The sequence below is a fragment of the Aythya fuligula genome, chromosome 6 (genome assembly GCF_009819795.1).
Source record: "Aythya fuligula isolate bAytFul2 chromosome 6, bAytFul2.pri, whole genome shotgun sequence".
NCBI lineage: Eukaryota > Metazoa > Chordata > Aves > Anseriformes > Anatidae > Aythya > Aythya fuligula.
In genome coordinates, this window is record NC_045564.1 from 10503689 (window position 1) to 10508572 (window position 4884).

The following is a 4884-nucleotide window of genomic DNA, read 5'->3' on the forward strand; positions in this document are numbered from 1 at the left end:
CTTGGCAGCTCCACACAGAGAAGTCCTATGCATGCAACTGACCTTGAACAACAAACAGTGTCACCTTCAGCACTGCCTCCAATGCACATTCCTCAGCACCGAGATGACACATCTCAGAATCTGCAACAGTGAATAGAAACATATTCATCTTTCTGATCTGCCTTCCTCTAATCTGCCAAGGAGTGTCCTACAGCTATTACCCAGTCCTCCCAGAACACATTAATCACTCTAAGTCATAATAAAGCTTTCTAATTATGAACAAGATACAGCTGTTAAGAAACTGCAAATGCTAGGCTAGCTTTTGAGGGCTACCATAGTGAACTTACCATGTTGATGCATGCAATTGACATTAATTAGCACAATCAGAAGGCTACCTTTATGACTATTCTAATATTTTCATTTTATTTGATGTATAGGAGATACTTATGCTAGAAAATATTGCTCCATTGATAACAATGGGAGGCAATTGTTAGTCTACGAAGTAAACACTTCAACAAACTAGATTTTAATCCAGGTTAGTAACTTCAATTAGTCCCAAACCATTAACCCCACATGCTTATCTTTACCTTCATGGCATTTACCTTCATGGCAGTCCAATGCAGCAGATATGGCCAAGCTGCATAAAGCCATGTACTATAGAAATACCCAGGCTTATCTTGGTAAAGGTGAGTTAGTTTGTGTAGAGCTTGGAGTCACTGAAGTTAGACTGTTCCTGCTACCAGCTTCCTCATCTGTGACTACATGACCCATTGGTCTGAAAAGCAGCCCAGGAAAGGGAATGGCAGGAGTTTGAGGACACATAATCTATGTGGAAAAGTGAATGGGAGCCATGCTAAGGACATAGGTAACTAGAAGGCTGTGGGAAAAACTTGAAAATGTTAAAAAAAACTTGAAAACGTTATGGGTCATGTGTTAGGGAAAGAAGAAAGGTTGCATGGCTTCCTGAAGCCCTCTACAGCCACACTACCCAGCAGAAAAACAGACAGAGTCAATATCCTGTTTTGAGGATTTGGGGATTTTTTCAAAGAGTTTAATTAATTAATTAATTAATGAGTGCAACATGCCTGATTCTCTGGTACTACTGCATTGCTTCTGACTGAACTGGATGACTATAACCAATATTAAACTCCATGTTTGTCGCTGTATTATTCCAGCAAAAAGACATGAACACAAAACTGATTTCAGTCATTATTGAGTAGCAGACTCTGGTTGCTAAATCTTCAGCAACGGAGCAGCAACTCAGTTAGGCAGCCACTGGTGAGAACTGCTTTTCCCCCTTCCAATTGCAGCTGGGCAGGTGCAGGGAATATATTTTAAATTATGCTGATCACATGAGCATCACACCTGATAAACCAGCTGGTCACATTCACATTAGGTTTAGCTGTGATGATCTGAAAAGCATATCTGAAAAGTAATTTATATTCATCATCTGAAAATAACTTATTCCCATTCTCCCCCAAACCTTCTATACTTAAGTTATTCAGCTATGGTTTCTGCTCACACATCCTTTTGCAGAAAAGCTGTTCTAAAGGTTAAGCTAGTTGGAGAAATATATTCTCTTGCACACAGAGGGGAAGACAGCTCTAATGTGCTCCTCTCAGGACTCATTCATCACCTATTTTTGGGGTCAACTGGTCCACAAAACTCAACAGTCTGGCTAGGACCTGCAGTGATGCAGACTGAGGGCAGCACCTTTCCTTACCCTAGAAGCCAGCCTGGATGGTGGGTTTTCAGATCTGATCTGCACTCGTGAGGGTTGTTAAACACCCCTGCTTCTCAGTTCTGCTGCTAGGAGTTTGGATAGGGTTGGCTTATAAGAGAGCTAGACTGCTCTAATATAATGACGTGTAGCATGCAGACTCTGGCTGCAAAGTGCCTTGTTGGATCCCCACTTCTCTGGGGCAGTAAAAAGTCAGGTAAATAATCTACAAGAGCCAGAAAGTGCAAGGGGGCAAATGAACCTGACTGCAGAGTTTCTGCAGCTTTACTTCAATGATGAGGTTTATCAAGAAAGTGGCTAAATGAAGAACCAGCACTGCTTTTGCAATTCTGTGTGTTTGTATGTGTGTGTACATGAGGAAGTTTGTTCTCTTTCATTGTGGGTTTCACTGGTATTTCCACCAAAAAGGACAGTACTTTGAAGCTGGGGAGGCTGGGTATGTTCCTTAAGAACTGGGGGTGATTCCAGAATGCAATTATATTATTAGTACAAATAAAGCATGACATTTCCTACAACAGCACATCCAGAAGGAATTTTTACATAGTTCATAAGACTCTAGAGTCACTTCAGCCCAGTGCAGGCAGCCAGTCACGCTGGAATACCAGCTGCTCAGAAGAGCAAAGACTAGTTAAAAGAATGAAGTGTTTAAAACTTCATTTTTTAAAGAAGTGACTTTTCTTTGTCTCGCTTCACTGATTTTCAGTGAGATGAATAGATTGTTACTGTATCATGAGCAATAGTTGAATTATGATCATGAAAATTCTTTTCTTTGGTGAACTTGTAGAGAAAATGAATACCATTTTTTCACATACCTGAGGAATAAAAGCACTTGTGGAGAGGAATCTTTCCCACAGGGAACCCTTGTGTACTTTGCAGTAGTATTTTATTAAGAGCTGAAGAGTTCAAGGGTCTCACAAATGTAAGTTTTCAATTAGCTTTCCATTGTGTCCCAAACAGTCTCTAAATACTTAACTAAACTTTAATCCAATCACTTGATTTGACTCCAAGCATGATTTATCTTATAATCATCATCTGTTCAATGAGGGGGAAAAGAAAGCAAACTTGTTCTTGGCCCATCATGACTCATACATGAATTTACTCTGCGATCAGAGTTGTGTTTTCCTTTTGGCTGATGCCTTGGCAATTGCAAGCATTGGCTTTGGTTTTCTTTTTAGGTATGATCATTCCTGCTCATTACCCCCTGCCTCCACCCCCTCCCCCAAAAGCTGAATAGCACTGAATGTCTGTCCTTTATACCTTTTCCCACTGAGGCATGTGAGGTTTTTTGCTTTATCTTGGTGTTTCATTAATCAAAAGTGTCTGCTGTTTGACCTGCTCTCACAGTATAAAACACGCTTTAAACAGGAGGATCACTATTTTAAATGAGTGACATTTTCCTGGGAGGACATACTACAGAGAGTGCATGATGACAGCAAGACACAGACAAACCAGCCTCTCCTGGGCATCCACAAACAGCTCAGCTATTGACACTGGGTAACAGAGACAGAATACAAGGATCAGTCTGATGAGATTTTTTTTTTTTTGACTTTTTGACCTCCTGAGCTGATGGCAGCCATGGTGTGCCTCAGTTTACTGATCTGAAATTGAGGCTTTCATGCCACAGCTTTATAATACTGTTTACCCTTTCATAAATTCTACATAAAAGCTGAATGCTAGATGGCCAGCACAGCCTGCAGACCAGCTCTCTGAGGGAACTTCACGCAGTCCCTCTGGGATCTGCAGCTCTCTACGCACCAGACACGGCACACCATGTTACAACATACCTCCCCAAACCATCCCAGCCACATGCTTTTGCCTTCACGCAGTAGCCGCAGTAAAAAGCACCTCTCCAGATAAAATAAATAGTGGACCCAACCTTTGCCCAAGAATGGCGTGAAATGCAGAACCTTTGAGGTCTGAAAGTGTTGTGTAACATCTTCATCTTCCCATGCATTATTATTCATGCCAGTGGCTTGTGCAACTCACAGTTCCAGCTGACAGTGGGAGCAGAGTTTGCAAACACTGCGCTCATCACAATTCACTGGCTGCCCAGAACTGTGAAGTAGCAGGACTCCCCAGGGTATACAGGTTTCTCAAGAGATTTCTCATTGAAATGTTCCTTACAATTCACAATGGCTAGAAATTTCAGACAAATTCCTTGAGGCTGCTACACTGACTCAAATTTCATTGCAAGGCTAACAGTGCTTGATAGTCTTCTCTGAATGCCAAGTTTTAGAAAGAGAAGACTTCTTCAAAAGATCAGGTTTCTTCTCTCTCTTTCCTTCCTTCCTTCTTTCTTTCTTTCTTTCTGGTCATGCTAATAATTTCTCTGTCATCCTCCTCCAGCTTCCAACAACCTGCAATTCAGGGACTTCTGGAGCTGTAGCTGGTTCATGCTGAGGCTGCAACTATTCCAAAAATCAAGGCTTCTTTCCTCCTGGGTTTGAGATCACCATGCAGTGTTAGCCTTGACGCCATAGGTGACAACTGCTTGGGTATAGGTGTGTAGAAAGAACGTTTGCAGATACTCGGTTGCCCAAAGCCTCAGTAAATGGATTTGCTTGTCATTTGCTGAATAAAAGCTCAGACACAGCTTAGCAAACTAGGCCATTTCAGGGACTTCCAGGGAGGTTGTGGTCACTCTAAGTGACATTTATCTCCTGGAGGTTGATGTAGGTGCTTTTTTCCCCCATTCATAGTTGAAAAAGAAAAATTAGTAGTACTGGGAAGCAATTCATCCCATCCCACTGCCCCCTTCTGATTTGCTCACGGCATTGGTAACAGGAGCCTTCAGCCAGTTCAAGTATCAACATCTCCTTTGTAGGCAGCTAAAGTCAGACAAGATGACTTTGTGGTCCAGCTTCCAGTGCTAACTAGCTAATGGGCAGTGGTAATTGGGTGTCTAATTGGGGTAACTGGGGAAGTAGCACTTGACTGTGCTTTCTTGGTCTGTCTCTACTGGCCCATTCCTAAGGCTGCTGCTGTGCAGCTCAGGGGCGCTGCTGGCAGAGGTCCTGCTTGAGGTCTACCTCTTCCCAGAAGAGCTATTTTATATATTCCCAGGTTTTGCTATTGAGGAGGGTGACCTCTACCTTTAGAGTCCTGATAATTAGTTCCCCAGTGCCAAGCTGTGCTTCAAATCTGACCTTTCAGACTGGGGTGCT